The sequence below is a fragment of the Chanos chanos genome, chromosome 6 (genome assembly GCF_902362185.1).
Source record: "Chanos chanos chromosome 6, fChaCha1.1, whole genome shotgun sequence".
Taxonomy (NCBI): domain Eukaryota; kingdom Metazoa; phylum Chordata; class Actinopteri; order Gonorynchiformes; family Chanidae; genus Chanos; species Chanos chanos.
The window spans coordinates 17,124,428-17,141,390 of NC_044500.1; the positions used below are offsets into that span (position 1 = coordinate 17,124,428).

At 42.2% G+C, this 16,963-nt stretch overlaps 1 protein-coding gene across 1 annotated transcript in view; it reads left to right on the plus strand.

Annotated features, from left to right (window-relative positions):
- sez6b (seizure related 6 homolog b) overlaps nt 1-16,963 on the plus strand; it is a 130,560-nt gene that overhangs the window by 70,026 nt on the left and 43,571 nt on the right. The gene's annotated exons all lie outside the window — the stretch shown is intronic.

Consider the following 16,963-nt stretch of genomic DNA (forward strand, 5'->3'; position numbering starts at 1 on the left):
TAAAGTCCGCAAAAACAGATTGACTCTAGAACGACCGTCTCTTTCACTACATACTGAATAAGGGCAGTCGACATCCACTGGTGTCACATATCTGTTGCTTGTACCAGTCGGAAAAGAGGCTTCTGACATGATTTGTGTGACTACACAAATCGTAAAGCTTCCTTTTGTTTGTCTTGGGGTGATATTTAATTTGCAGACGGACAGCGAAACCTCCTAACTGCGTGTAAAATCCTAAAATATTCGTATAGAAATATAAAAGTAAATGAGTAAATTAAGGAATATGTGTTTTTGGTATGCTGTCACACATCAGTTTGTACTCACATCTGTCTCCTCTCCTCGTGCCCTCGATCTGCGAGATGAGCACACGTATTAGGTAGGCTCTGTGTTTGAGCTATCCTGTCAAATTTCTCTGACTACCGAGTCACAATGAAATGATTAGACCGCCCGCAATATTTTATCGACAATTAGTGCTAATTATGTTGAATTCAGTTAAAAATGTTTGGGGAAACTAGAGGAGGGAGACAGAAAGTTGTGCTAGAATGGCACGCTACGATGGCTTCTAAGGTGAGAGGGTGCTGACTGGCACATCTGCCGATAAGAGAGAGTACTCGATTTGAAAAAAAGGGACTGTAACTTTTTTTTTTCCTGATATGCTTTTTGAACTGCGAATAAGATAAGCCTGTAAACATCAAATATTTAGGAAAGCTCATGGAAGGACAAGGCTACAGTTGCTACAACCATTTGAATTTTTTAACACAAAACAACATCAGGCAGAAGCTGTAATGCAAATCTCTGTGCTTTTGCAACTAACAGATGAGGTCCTTTTTGCTCAGATAACATAAGATGTACTTTGAAATATATTCAGATACAAGATATTAAAGAACGACTAAAATGCATCCAGCCTTTCATGATGGTTCTATGCCCTCCACGCCATCCCCCACTCCTCCACCCCCCAGAAGTGGCTTGGCATCGCATATTAGCGGTACTAATCCTGTTTTTTTTTTTTGTTTGGTTTTTTTTTCCCATCTTCTGTATAATATCAGTATGATCATAACATGGCAGTGCATTCTCTATCTCTGATGTTTTCACGTTTCCCAGACTCATCACTCTTGAGCTAATGCATCTCGAGCTCTTATCTCACCCAGCATCCAGTAAATGAAGCTGTACAAAGAAGAATTGGACTCTGCTGTAGCTCTGCCACAGAAGCCTCTGGGTGGAAAGGGGGAGAGAGTCCTAAAAGACTCTGAGCTTGGAACACTGTAAGCCAGTAAGTGAATCCAAATGCAGGCACAACTCCACAGGAGTTGGAAAGATCTATAAGTTGTCTTCCAAAGCCATGCTTGGTATTGACCGTGGATCAATATTCTCAACTGCTTTGGATGAAGTGGTCCTCTGCACAGTTCAATAAAATATAGTTATATCTCCAGCCTCTGACCAAGCTGATAGCTGAGATTGATTGGGATGCGTTTGTCAACTTGGACGGTTTAACACCACACTGTCTGGAGGTAAGAGCCCTCAAGCGTAAGCTCGGAAAGTGTTAAAGAGGGTAAGACGACTTCAGCCGATGGTGCTGTAGCTCTGCAAGCTTTCTGTCTGAGTTTGGTTGTTCGTGTGTAAATTCACATGAAATTGACAGAAAGTGATTGCAATCAGCGTTGATACTCGGGGTATGGAACCTCTGATAAAACAGTCGAAAGTCTATTTTTTTGCCCTTTTTTTTTTGCCTTCTGAAATCAGCCGAGCAATTTGCTTTGTCCTGCTAAACTTGGCTGAACTTCAAGAAACAGCACTGGTCCTGCTATAGAGAATAATAGACCACGTCTAGCTCAGCCACTGCCTCTTGGACATGGAGAGGTTCCAACCTCTGCCCTGGTTCTCCTGACCTTGTAAGAGACCCTACAGTCTTCTGCCCTTGTTCTCTTTGGGTACAATCACATCCATCTCCCCCACTGTCAGCTGCCAGGGCCCGTTCTGTTTGCACGATAAAGCGTAGAGATCGAGCGAGCAAGTGGCAAAAGGCTGATCGGTTTACCATTTTGTGGTGCGATGTGATCTGACTCAAAATGTGCATATGTAATATTCCATATATCTGTAGAATATGAATTTAATGTGCGTATATGAATTCAGGACAGTGCCCAGATCAGACATTATGGCACTGAAACAGATTCGATACTTTCCATTTAAATATGTAGTTCACACACGGTTTGTTCATGTAGACAGGAAACTTCATGCCAATTCTTATGTGGAATGTGAACCTATTCCAGTGCGTAGGAGTAATTAAAACTATAGCTGAGATGAAAACTCTGCTTTTCCACTCTCCATGGCTGAAAATTGTAGGCATAGTGAGAGTAAGATGACTAACTTTTTATTTGTTCTTCAAATGACTAAGTCTGTCTATGGATTATTATATTTATCAATGTCTTAGTTTCCCTTTGAGAGATAAATGAAGAGATGAACTCGGTATGAGGTTCACAGATTGCAATAGACTGCTTCTAATTCACTGGTCCATCTCCCACACAGCGTTTAAATCACCGCACTCCACAACATAGCTCAGATCAATAACCTCAGACACTACAATATTATCTCCTTGTCATCCTAAACTCAGTCATAACGAGAGGTAGGCTGGGGGTAAGGGAAAACAAGGCTCTGTTAATTGCCTGTCACTTTTTTTGGTGAAAGCTAACCCCGCTGCAGGGACAAAAAACTCTCTTAGCAGTATATAATGCAAAAGGTGATAGACCCACATGCACCCAATTCCTGTCAGTGTTACAGTATACAAAAGATATTTTTGTTTTTATCATGTAAAGCATATTTTCTCTCTCTCTCTCTCTCTCTCTCTCTCACTCTCTCTCTCTCTCACTCACTCTCTCTCTCTCTCCGTGTAAGATGATGCTTTTTTGGTGCCAGCGGGAAAAAGGTAATGAAACAGAGGAATAGATAAAAGAACCTGCTAAGCCAGGAACGGTGTACTTAACTCAAAGAAATCTAAGTATGACAAAAAGTTGAGAGCAGGTTTTAGTGTGAATAGGTTTTAGAACCTGAGATAGCTCTTGGTGGAGTGGAGATGCATTTCATGGACTCTTCTCTTCCATAAAAAATAGTCCTGGACCAAATTCAAACTCTGCAGATGGCTAAAAGGTGAGAAGAGATTTCTGCCTCTCTGATGTTTCACTTTTCATCTCCTCAGCTGTAAATAATTGGTATTTAATACATAACCACCAAGGATCTTCAGCGGTTGATTCACTATGTGCCAGTGAGGACGACACAGTACTACAGATTAATGATAATAGCTATAAAGAAATAGAGATGCCATCAGTGATTACATAAGAAAATCTTACTCTATTTTCACTCTATCCTGACACTAAGTGAAAGAAATCTGCCTCTGTTTTTAGCTCTAATATAACATGAAACAGAAATGCAATAGCTGTGCCATTTTAAAGGAATCCTTTAGTCACGTGCACATTATTCTTATTAATAATAATATCTCTGCATTTGAAGTAAATAATTATTGTTTGACAAACAAATATACTGATGTTACTTTCCTGTCTCCTTTTAATGTTCAAATTTTATATCAGCAGTGACAAGGGAAGGTGTTCCACTTTTTTCTTCTTTTTTTTTTTTGCTCCTGTCAGGCAAGACATGGAACGTAATTGTGCAGATCAGGTAACCACTGCTTAAATGAATGGGTCCTTCAAATCTATTCCAACCTAGAGACACCTTTCGGAGTTGACGCCAATGTCATCTCTTCACTGACCTTCATTAATGCAGAGTTCCTAGTGCACAATAAGCAGGGTCTACATTAGAATGCAGGGGCACCTGAGTGAGGGAGAGCTCAGTTAATTTATCAGTGTCTATCAGAATAAATTAGAAAGCAAGAGCGTGAAAGTCAGCCATGCCGATTCACATAGCCGCCACCCACATCCCCTCCCCTTATTTATTTTATTTTATTTGTTTATTTATTTATTTATTTATTTTCAGTAGAAATGCCTCCCTTTAGATTTGGCCTGCGCAAAACCGGCAAGACGCAGTACATTAGTTTACTGCTATGCAGCTCACTTTGACTAATTGTGTTTATCCTAACGCTGCCTTTTTCTCTCTCGGTTGTATTGCTAACGCTTCACTTCACTGTGACTGATTAGCTCTGTCTCTCCATCTCAGATAACTGAATGGTGAATGCCCGGTTGCAAAGCTGTGCGTTTTGTTTTTTTTTTTCTGTTCCTTTCATTGTCTTACAAAGACTACCTGCTTATCCCTCTACTTTAGTACAAGTCTGCAGGGCCCTGTGTTGGAGATCCTACTGTCTTAATGTCTAACATCTTCTCAATTGAAAGTTACTCTGAACTAGACAACAAGTCATGCATTAATGTGAATAACTGATGATTTCGTATAGAGTTTAATACATAGTTTATGTATTTTTTTTACTTCATTTATCGGCTGGCTCAGCAGCCCACTGTAAGGAATCTAGTCTGATTTCTTTTATCAGCCAAGTGCTCTTTAACTTTATTTTCAAAAAGTATTCCTTTATGCTCCTGACCTGTTTCTATGTAAGCATCATTCAGTGTCTAGATACCACCTTGTGCTGTGTTGTGTGAGTAGGAAACAAGATTGGCCCATCAGCTAGATAACGCACTCTATGGTGAAAAACCAAGTTCTCTCTTTTACTTCTTTGACATTTATTTGGAGAATTCACTGGTAAAATGTCAAGTACTTTTAATAACCCAGTAGTTCTGCAGTGGGTTTTTTTTCTTTGTCAGAAAATGAGTATGCCTGTGAGCTAAAAACAGAATCCAAAAAATGCAAGTAATGTCAACCATCCAAAACCTCTCCTAGGTATAGTCTTAAAAATGTTATAAATCACCTAGAAATGAAAACTTTAAAGAAAGTAAAGAAGCCTGAAAAATCCCATATCCTCCACAATGGAAACTCTTTGATGTCTGACCATACAGTACAGGGATCTAACTGTCATTATTTGCCAAGCATTGGGGTTGCCCTATAAAATGATTGGCAGAGTGACAATAGCCACACAGCCGACACGTAAAGACACCAAACTACATTCGCTGGTGTACATTAAATTAATCATATGTCTGTCAGTTTCTGTCACAAACTTAATGCAACATCATATCAACATAACATATCGTGAATAATCCTTGTATCTGGCACTGGTAACTTTTAAGCCAGTGTTGGCCTACACAGGTGCAGTGTCCCATGAGTCATCAATGGCCGGTCAAACTTGGGCAGTTTGTCCACGGAAAAACTCATTTGCTACCTTGTATCAGTCAGAACACTGCACACACACATGCACCTGTCCAGTGACAGTCATTTAATGAGCAGAAGTAATTGAGACAAAATCCATTTGCATTGTAATTGCTTTATTCAATTGGATAGAGGCAGAGTTGACAATTTCTTGTAGTTACCATGGAAGCAAAGTCAGTTGGATAAACAAAAGCCAAACAGCTAAAACTGAAATAATTGGTGTAACCTTTGTAACTGCTTTGTAATTTATTTGTGCGGGATTAACATTGTGAGGCAGGTTCCATCTCAAATGATTGCGTCTATTTGGATTCGTATTCAGTCGTGCTTGTACAACACACCACATTATCAAATTAAATTAAACAAACAATGATTTAATGTTGTACAGAAAATCATAATAATTTATTACATAGAATCATTGTCCTCGTCTGAACGGCACAGCGGAGTAAATCAGTGATATTTTCTCACATCGCGTCCAACATATCATGAAAGGATTTTTTTTTTTTTTCATGTATCCGTCATCCATTTTCTTTCTCTTTCCTTTCAGACATATTGATCTTTTTGCACCTTTTTACCATACGTCTGATCTCCACTTCGTCTTCAGCCACAGCTGACCACGACTTTTCTTCTTGTATTCTTTTTTTTTTTTCTTCTTCTAGCTCTCAGACGAACATTCGTTCCTTGATCATTTCCTCTGAGTGCCACGCGCTGCGACCGCTAATGGTCAGACTCAGACAGTGACGGACAGACTAATGGTCGTTCATCATTACGGAGGGTCACTTTCTTCTGTTGTCTGTGGTGCGGCAAAGTAAACTGAGGCATTTAAGAGACGAAACGAGCCTGGAGACCTCGGTAATGTCTAACCCGCTGATTCTCAAACCTCTGAAGATTGTCATTTTACTTGCGCCGTACCGCTCTTTAACACCATTATATTCGCGATTATAGCCCCGGCTATTTGAAATTTCTTTTCTGCCGTGCCAAAAAATAAGTTTTCTCTCTTCTCTCCTTTTTTAAGCAGAGGCAGTCTCCAAGTTCAGATTCAATGCGCGCGTAAATAGCGTGATTTTATTTGGCGTGAGCTTCCGGACGGCTTTGTTGCGTTTGACTGGCCGGCACAATCAGTGCGGTTCCATGCCGGGTATCAGTCAGACCAGGGAACATTTAATGAAAGCCAGGCAATAATGAGCAGTGCTGCCTTCCAGCATATTCTCCCAAATGCCTATTAAAATTTCCCTTGCCTGCTGATTGCCTCACTGAGGATGAAATTGGAAAAAAAAAAAAAAAGGGCGGTAAATTGAACCAGAGGCCCTGGGAAGCAGGGGCAGGCTAAAGAGAATATGATTGAATGGACACAATCTAGATCTTTGGATTCCATAAAGCTTTTGAATGACAGTTAGCTACTCAGGTAATTCAACAGGCTGCAGCAGTGGTGCATTTTGGAGTTTGATGTAAGAGGGAAACATGGCTGAAGAGAGAGATCATGAAGAAGAAGTAAAATATTGCCTTGCTTTCTATACCCAAAGATCATAAGAAGAATAATGTACCTACTGTCTCTCATGAAATCAGTTTTGGTTGAATGTTGTGATTCACCGTGCTTTCTAAATTGTCCCCTTGCGGATGATTGATTGAGTGGTGAGTGTTAGGTGGATGGTGGATGGCTAAAAGGTTTTTCCTCAGTAAAATGCAGGGTGCATGTAGAAGTAGAGCGGCAAACAAACAGTGCTCACACTCAGCAGTAGACAGCAAGGGTTCATCTCTGTAAGGGAGTTTTCTTCACCCTCTCTGATGGAGCTTGTCTCTTGCTCTACCAGGAACCTCTGTCTCATGTACTTCAACCACTCCATGTTAGTACAGACCTCTCTCTCTCTTTCTCTCTCTCTCTTTTTTCCTCTTTCTCTTTCTCTCTCTGTCTCCCTCTGTCTCTCTCTCTCTCGCACTCTCTCTCTGTCCGTCTCTTGCGCGCTCTTTCTTTCTTTCTTTCTTTCTTTCTTTCTTTCTTTTTCTTTCTTTCTTTCTCTTTTTCTCGCTCTCAGTTTAAGCTTTTACTGGACTGTATTTTGGTTCTCCTCTGCCTGTGGGCTTATGTTGCTGTTTACTATGGACGTGTACGGCAGTGACGCTTTAACAAGCTGGAAGAAGTGCAATTAGCAGATGACACAGCGGCTCTGGCGAAGCCCAAGACCGGGACTGCTGCTGCTGCACGGTGATGCACTCAAAGGCTGAGCGTGAGCTTGGCTCTCTGCTCCAGTAATTGTTTGTCCTGTCAGCACCGCTGAGAAAACTCCCGCACACCTGTGTGACGGCGTGAAAAACACGACGCGACAGGCAATGGGGTGATTGTTCTGTGTTTGTTGACTCCCCTCAGAGCCAAAAGGCTTTTTTTTTTTTTTTTAACACGCAAGCTGTTCCCTCAAACATTAAACCAACCCTCCCGACGCAGTCCTTTACCAAGGTCGGCCTTGGCTTGAGGGTGAGTTGCTCATTATGCAACTTGTTTAGACCCAACATTAGTGCACAGGGATGTGGTTATCTCACACCTGTGTCTCCTTCAGGGCGTGTTTTATGCATACGAGTGCGGAAATAAGAAGTTCTACAGGCTCAGAGAGAAAAAAAAAAGTTTCTCCGCTTTCTGTTTAATTCTAAACTAAATGTGAGAACTAATACACTTAGAGACCCACGCTTATTGTCTACTTTCAGATACAGTCTTTTACATAATGCGGTGAGAAATAGGAAATGGGCCATTTGAATGACGGAAAAGAACGACATGACCTGCAATGCCCAAGCTGTTGCCCGAAAACAAACATAAAGAGAATGTACAGCCCATTAAATGTGACGTTAAATGTAATTCCATCAATAGTTCCAGTTGCTAAATGCTTAGAATAGATAAGATCTATAAAAGGGTCATTTCTGCTAAGATTTTTTCCCAAACTGTTTTAATAGCATTCTTTCAGTCAAAAAGCTTTTTCCCCCCGTTTCTTTTTACCTTTTTTTTTTTTTTTTAATCACATGCATTTAAAACCGTGTGAGTACAGCCTTCATCAGCTTTGACACTAATGGAGCAGGGAGAGCGGAGGTCTCACAACAGGACGCTGGGTTCTGACCTGCTGTGCTATTAACAGTTTCTACAGAATGCTGGTTTTACCTCAGGCAGCAGTCCAAACTGTATTGCACTGTATTCATAAATCACAATGAAACACTAACTGTAATACACTCTTTATCAAGATGATCAAGGTTTTTTTTTTTTCTTCCTTTTATTCGCTCCAGGACCCTTAGAAACTATCACTGAGGATTCGAGGGTTTTTTTTTGGTTTTTTTGTTGTTTTTTTTTGCATGATGATTGGATTACAGGGACGACTTGGCAGGGGGACACAGAGCGTTTGACATATCAGCATACTGTCTGGTCTTTGTCTCGTTTTTGTGAATGGGCCAATGAGGCGGCGGGGGGGTGGGGGTGGGGGGGTAGAACTTGGGCCGTTTCAGCTCCGGCAGTGCCCCTTTCCGAGGTGGCTGCCGTCACTCCCGGCGCGGACCACCTCTCATCTGTTGCTCCCAAGAAAAAGGCTCAGAGAGAAAAGGCTAGAGGGGTAGTGAGAGTCCATTACTCCCTCTTGCTGCCCCTGGCTCTGTCTGAACCCCCCCTTTGTACTCCTTTATTGTTAGGACGGGATTCTAAGTTTTTCCCACCCCCCGAAGTGGCCCAAGACAGGGCTTTTAGATGTGGTGGACCGTGCAGCTCTGCACTTTAGAGGCCTTTCAGGGTTTTTTTTTTTTTTTCCTCCCCCTTTTTCTTTTTCTTTTTTCTTTTTTTTTTTTTCATGTGCTCAGAGAGGTGAGCTGGCCTCAACAGGTCAGCTATCAGCGCACTGCAGCTCTGCCTCAGTTTGCCTTTGATTTATTCTGCAGTGTGAGGCTGTCCCCTTTCACTCAGCTCTCTCTGCCCTCTCTCCCTTCACAGGTCACCTTTTGGGAGATTTCAACCTCAATTTGCTCCACACGCTTTAAAATGCACATCCAGGCAGATCTGCTTGCTGAGCCCCAACGCATTCACAGAGAGAGAGAGAGAGAGAGAGAGCAGGAGAGAGAGAGAGAGAAAGCAAGACAGAAATGGGAGGAATGAATTGTTGAGAGTGTGCGAGAGAGGTTTTTAAGGGGAGGGCATTGGAGGAATGAATTGTCAAAAGTGGGAGAGAGTGTTCAAGGGAAGTTTTTTTTTTAAGAAGAGAGGAGAAAGATGGAAGAGGAGACGAAAGAGAGAAGAAAAAGAAAGAAGAGGAGGAAGAAGAGAAAATAAACATGGCTCATGCTAGATTAACCAAGGCATGTTCGCAGGGACTTCACTTAAAAGGACAGCAGGTGATTCTAACTCGACTTGATCATGAGGTGAAAAAAAGAAAGACAGAAAGAAATGAAATGGCGTATTTCTCTATTTGTGTCAGAGGAACAGACATGGGTGGAATATTGACAGAAATTTCTAGAGGACAATATGACATAGATTTGTTTTTCAGGAACAGGCCAGTTTCTTTTGTCTTAGGTTTCCTGATTTCATCTGTTTACAGAGAGACTTAAAAGCTCCAGTCTGATGAAGACAGGATTATGCTAAACTAGTTATCTGCATAATGTATTGCCTCAATTTTCCGTTCCTTGTTAGACTGTACTTTTCGTGTCATTTTAAGCTTGAACAGACGGAACTGAGTTATTAGAGCCGTTTCTCATGAAAACAGGGAGGAAGACAGGTGTTGTGGCTTGTGTTTGCTTGCGTGCATGTTTTTCGTGTGCGAATACGAGTCACTGGGTTGTGAAAACCGAAGAAAACGAAGGTAACCAGTTAATACAACCTGAATAAATATAGCATGAACACTGGACTTTGCTACATTTCCAAGGCAACCCACTTCAAGCCAACCTAATGGAACCTGTTTTGTCTTCTCTGTAAGGTACAAAAGCAATTAAGTCATGCATATAAACATAGCATGACATTTGCTTTTAGCCTCACGAAAATAGGGGAAAGCATCTAGTGGAGTTATTTTCTACAGCCCTCTGTGCTAACCTGGAAAGGGGCACCAGGGATTGGATAGAGATATATATATATACACAACATCTATGAGTCTGAGCTGGAAGCTGACAGCTTTGTGTCCAGAGATTGAAAACAGGAGTGCTTATTCTGCAGCAGCAGGCAAAAAAAATCCCACATTGCCTCAGAGAAGGGGGTCCATTCTCATCCATTGCTTCATCTCTCCTGGATTAAAGGACAGCCAAGTGTGTGTGTGTGTGTGTGTGTGTGAGAGAGAGAGAGAGGGGGGGGGGGGCAGTAATGGCAAAACATCTAACAATAAGATATGTAAAGATACAGAGTGTCTCTTCACAAGCATCACTGGGTTCTTTTTGTTCCTGAGAGGCTGTGACATCCTCCATTACACATTTTAAACATGGAATCAGAAATTCTCCTTTTCCCAGCTAATAGAACTTATCCGCCTCTATTCTAATCTACGCTGTATGACATGCAAATAAACGCATACGCGCTGGATTTTGCAATTTTTGTTCTAATCATTCTTGACCCATAATAGACTCTACCCTTATGTAACACTCCACAGAACATCACTATACATATATATATACTTTCTTACAGATAACCCTGCCCCTGTTTTCATGTTGTCAGGTTTTTTTCCCCTTCCTTAACGTTTTTTTTCCCTCCAAGTTATTCAGACGTGCAGGCATAAAACCAATTTTTCCGAGCGGCGTGTGGGGATTGTGGCGATAATGAAAAAGGAACGAACGAGGTGAATGTTAAAATGAGATAACAGTGGACAGGAGAAAGACGCACGAAAGCTTATCTGCCGAGAGGGCCCGAGCTGCCCCCTGCAGGGACTTTGTTCCTCCTCCGTGCTGAGAACAGGAGGAGGCTAATTGGATGGTGATAAGGTGTGTGACACAAGAGCGCATTATTCATATTATTGGCATGTGAGAAAACGCAAACTAGCGGTTGTTATGTTTAGCGCGTCGGTTGATTATTACTGTCTTTGGGTGTTTTTACAGATAGGACTCAAAGACGCTGTGGTAATGAACTCTGTAAGGAAAATGAGACAACTCGTCAACAGAAAACACAGCGGGTTGAAATCGCAGTTTTGTTATGTCAGAGACCGACTGCATATTCTCCTCGTGTCCGTATGTATCGATATTCCATCAACGTAACACAGCGTTTGTTGATAGGCAGACTTGCATGTGCTCCACCAGGGTCTCCTCTTCCTGTTCAGCCATCCAGCGCTTATCCTTTCCATTGGCTGGGGATCGAATGACCTTGAGAAAGAAAAGGGAAAAAAAAATTGGCACCTACCTTGCCTCTTGAATCTGGATTATTCTGCTGCCCAGACAGAAAAAAAGGTGGGGGAAATAACGATTGAAGGTCATTGTAGAGGATGACACACCGCATTCACGTTCTCTCGCTTACGGTTGCCTAACTAATCTGCCTATTTCTCTTTATCATTACGGTGTGGGACGGGGTGGAGTGTGTGTGTGGGGGGGGGTCCCTCTGTAATAGAGTAAGTCGTGCTAATGACAAGTGGAGGACTTGTCGGGGTAATTTGGAGTACAATGGCTCGCAGGCTCTGAAGAGCATTCGGGAGCAGACACGATTTCCTTTTGGGCGATGTGTGAGAGCCAGAGGTGTGGGAGATAAGGCCCTCCTCGGTGCCCCGGCTGTCACCTGAGTTGTCTGCAGCACGTCTCAGGCCTGTCAGCCGATGGCCTTGCCAGATGGCACAGATGGGTCTCTCTCTCTCTCTCCTTCTCTCTCTCTCCGCTCAAAGCGCTTCTATATTTAGAACAGGCGTGTTCTCTGTGGGTGACCCTCACCATAGGGATGTTGGACGACTGTCTGGTTCTCTCTCTCTCTCTCTCTCTCTCTCTCTCTCTCTCTCTCTCCCTCACTCTCTCTTTCACTTTTTCTCTCTGTTACTGGCCCAGATCTGTAGTTCTGGAACAGATGCTAGCGGTGCTACATCACATATCTCTGTTCCCTCTTAATCACACCCTTTAATTAGCAGCCTGATGCCCACTCTCTCTTTCACTCATCCCCCTCCCTCTCTTCTCGGGCTGGGACTCGGAGGAAGAATGGGGCAAGCTAATTAGAAGAGATTTTCTTCCTCTCTTGTCCATGCCGCGGAGAAGTGGCGCCAGGGGAGAGGATGAACAGAACACAGCAGGGAGTTGAGAAGGGAAAATGAGAGAGAGAGAGAGAGAATGAGAGACACAGAAAGAAGGAGAAGCTTCCTGGACTTCCACCATAGCGGCCATCTGGGATTTTCTACAAACAGGGAGAAAGGACTTAAGCTTTAGAAGAGGGCTAAGATTTACATAAGTTTCATTCCTTAGCACTTCAAAGTAGCACCTAAATAGAGACCACCTAAAGCCACTAGCCAAGCAGTCAGACAAATTTCAGACCATTAGGAGCTTAGAAACTAATGAAAAAAGAAAAAAGTTCTTTCCTTGACTTTATATCACCTTTTACTGAGTGTCAGAGAGAGAGAGAGAGAGAGAGAGGGAGAGAGCTGGATGGACATTGCAGCTTGGAATCACTTTTATTTGTCCCAGAATTCTCCTGTGAGACCCTGTCTCAGCTGCATTCGACCCACAAAACCAGTGAAGTGAGTAAAGGAGAATTTCAGCCACACTGAGAGAACTGATCAGCCTTCAAAATGCTCCTGTCAGAAATACAAAGGTCCCATCTCTGGGAAAATAAAACCTCTTTAATGTGTCAATTAGACAGACCTGGTAAAAAAAAAATAAGTAGTTGTATGTGCTTTGTGCCTCTAGTAATAAAAATGTCTGAACTTGCTTTTTAACTGACTTGTTTCATTGCCAAGATTTTTGAAAACAACTCATAAGGATTTTTTTTTTTTTAAATATACTACAGATCAATAGGTTTATTCGAAGTACATCTAGATCTTTTGTGAGTGCGATTTCTTTTTATTACATACATGTTCAATTTAATTTATACTTCTAAGATTTAAAGTGAGTGACACAGTTGAATGATAGAGTTTTTATTTTAGACCTTAGATGTGTTCTTTTCTCTAAAGTACCCCATGTGGTTGTGTTTTCTGCTGGTAATGGTGGTACTGGCAGAGAGTGGAGGGAAATAGCCCAGTAAATGGAGCACTGCAGGCCTGATTCCTCAGCCTGACTGCCCAGGCCTGGGACAAGATCATCACTTCACTCCGTTCTTTTGCTGAATTTTTCACTCTGCTTGGTCCATTTGTTGAGGGTTTTTTTTTTTTCGCTCTCTTTCCTCTGTTATACCTGTACAAACTGTTATGTCTTCACATGTTAGAAGCATATTTGTTTTTTGTTTTTTATCTGTCTGTCTGAAATTCAGATTGGACTTCTCATGTTTCTGCTCATATTTAGCATGTGGCACCCATCTGTGTCTGTGTGTCTGTGTGTGTGTGTGTGTGTGTTCCAGTCTTTTTTATCCTGTTTCGGTCATGTGGTGTGTGTTTTGAGAGTGGGTTCTCATTAAATGTGAGGTATCAGTAGTAATTAGATCAGCCCTGCAGGAGTGAACGCTGCCGGAGCCTTAGTCTTGGTCTGTTTGAAGAACCAAGCGACGAGACAGCACAAATACCTACTTCCCCAACAATCTCTCTCTCTCTCTCTCTCTCTCTCTCTCTCTCACACACACACACATACATACAAACACTCGCACTCATACACGCTCACACCGCACACACACAGACACACCCTCGCACTCATACACACACACACTGAGGAAGGAACTGAGGGAAGTTTCTCATTGACAGCATCTCCCCCTCTGTCTCTCTCTCTCTCTCTCTCTCTCTCTCTCTCTTTATCTCTCTGTCTCTTTATCTGTCTCTCTTTCTCTCTCTCTCTCTCTCTCTCTCTCTTCAGATTTACTAAGCAACTCTATATCTTCCACAGAATTGAAGTTTACTTCTAGTGAAGAGTTCTTTTAATGATTTACAGATCATGTGTTGCTTTGTACCTGCAGAAGCGGTAGAGAGAGCCACGACTATGTCCATACCACTGCACTGCTGTGAGAGAGTCAAAAGGAGGATGCGTTTTTTTTTTTCTCACTCTTTTGCTCCGGGGGTTTGTGCTAATTCTCTGTTAATGTGACACAGCATGCGTCTCCTCATTAATTAACCATCATGGTGCCCTCAGAGCACTGTTACAATGACCGCGCGTGTGCGCGTGTATACTTGTGCGCGCGCGTGTGTGTGCGCGCGTGCTTTAGACTAAAAAGAGAGAAAAGGCTTGATTCCACATCATACAGAGACATTAATATTGGTGACTGCTTTGGTGCACTGTATACTGTTCTGTACAGTGGGCCTGGTAGTAAGACTGTGTTGTTGTCATATGATCTATGGTGGCTGTGAACACATATTGACCTCAATTTACCGTGGGGCCTGGGCTCTTTTTTGTGTGTGAAAGTACTTTTAAAGCATGTGGCTCGAAGAGTTTCTCAAGAGCGCTCATAGAGGCACAATCTATCTATCTTTCTCTTTCTCTCTCTTTCTCACTCACACACACACGCACTCACAAACACACGCACAAACCATGCAAACGCACATACACACACACGAACATATATATCTTTTTAAATGTATTTTCAAATGTGAGTGTGTGAGAGAGGGATCCCTTTCACACACACATTTTCCATGTGCTTAGTGTTTGCCAGCCATTGCAAGGTGATTAGTCAGGCCAGGTACACACGCACGCACACACATTCATCAGAAAGAAATGGAAATTTCATAAAATGGAAACTTCCAGGCTGTTCAATATTCCCATGGGCCACAGCAGCACACACACACACACACACACACACACACACACACACACACATACTCACGCATGCACGCACACACACTCATCAGCATTCATACCTCATGTCTTTGCCCTTCGTAATACATGCTTCATCTGTGCTTACTGGCCACCCTTACTCACACATCTCTCTGTTACTTGTACTCTCCCTCTCTCTCTCTCTCTCTCTCTCTCTCTCTCTCTCTCTCTGTCAGAGAGACACACTCCTGCCTCTAAGCACCAATCAGCAAACAGCTTGGTCACAAATCGCCACCCAAACAAACATACACACACACACACACAAACATACACACACACACACACTCACACACACAAAGAAATCAAAGAGCTGGCTTAGTTCTCTTTTCTTTCCTGACTCAAACCATCATTTATCAGGAAACAAAGCCGTGCTCCTATATTTATTGTCCTCTCCAATCAGCAGAACGTCGCACCTGCAAACATCAGTCCCCCCATGCTGGCGGATCTCAAACTGTCACTGTCTCACAGCATCAAACACGCCACTCTTTTCATCTAGTGTTCTACATGCGAAACAAAAATAAACAGTACTTCCCTCATTTTAGAACACACAGGACCTTGGAGTGTGTTCTACGGAAGGATGCTACATTCCATTGGCTTTCTGTACCGTACCTAGAACCATAGACTACTGCCGAGATGCATCTCAGAGAAAAAAAAAAAAAAAAATGCAGGAATCACTGGAATAATAGGTGCTAGGTTTCCCAGATCTAATCCTTTTAGTTATGCTCAGCGCTAAGAAAATGAAAGCTTTCATCGCTGTTGACATGCAGTGCCTTCATGGTTTACAGTACAGACACGCCACATAGCCCAGTTTCTCTGAGAAACACGTTTATGGAAGGGATTACATATGTGGGTCGGTCTTTCGGGACTAACGCCAACACAAATTGGATTACGGCAAGCGGTATTCTTGGAGGCATTTTTATTATCCTCGGGCTTTTAGGATAATGTGATTACTTTGTAATGCACTTTGTTTTATAGATTATAATGCCTACGTCGTTTCTGTGAGTTTATTAACAGTAAATCTTGTCGCGACATACAACATCTTCAGGTTGTAACCTGTTGCTATGACAGCATTGCGTTGAACAAAGATGGCCGGCACTCTCACCCCGCGTGCCCTCTACATCCATCATGGGACATGTAGGCAAATTTCAATGGACGTTGTGTCTAAAAGGAATAATGTACAACAGATGTTACTCCTATCATGTCACTGTGTCTTTGTTTTTAAATCAGGAAATGAAAAAGTGAGTTAATCTATGCTGCAATCCAGATGGAATGATGACCTCCATAAGCAGGTCCCGGAGTGTATCCTGCTTATGGACTGTGTTTTATGCCTAAATTCCTACTGTAAATTTGATGAAAAATCTTCAGAGCTATTTTGACTCTGCCTGTCTGTGTCATTATTTTACATCCTCTTTAGTATTTTGCTTTGTATAAAGTACATAGAGTACTTTCATTGGTCCTGAAGCATGGGGGCCAGAAGATGAAGAGGCATTTTTGTAGATAAGGTCTCTTATCGGTTTGTAAGTAAGGCTGTGAAAAGCGTGTGAAAGGACCTGCAAACCTGTCCGTGCATTTACTTGTCAATGAAGTGCTCAGACCAAACCAAAAAAAGAAAGGAAAAAGAAAAAAAAAACTGAACGAAAAACAGTAGACATCGCCACTTCAGCAACGAGTTTCAGAATTCCTGCACGAAAGGATTTCCCCCTCTAGATATCGTGGTTTTAAACCTTGTCTCAGACGTGCCGTTTGCAAAAAGGAGACAGAATGATTACATTTTCTAACTGTTCACTATGAGCTAGAGAGATTAAGAGGCCTTTATGAATGCTTTTCACAAACTAATCTGTGCTCCCCCTTCTCTTGATATATA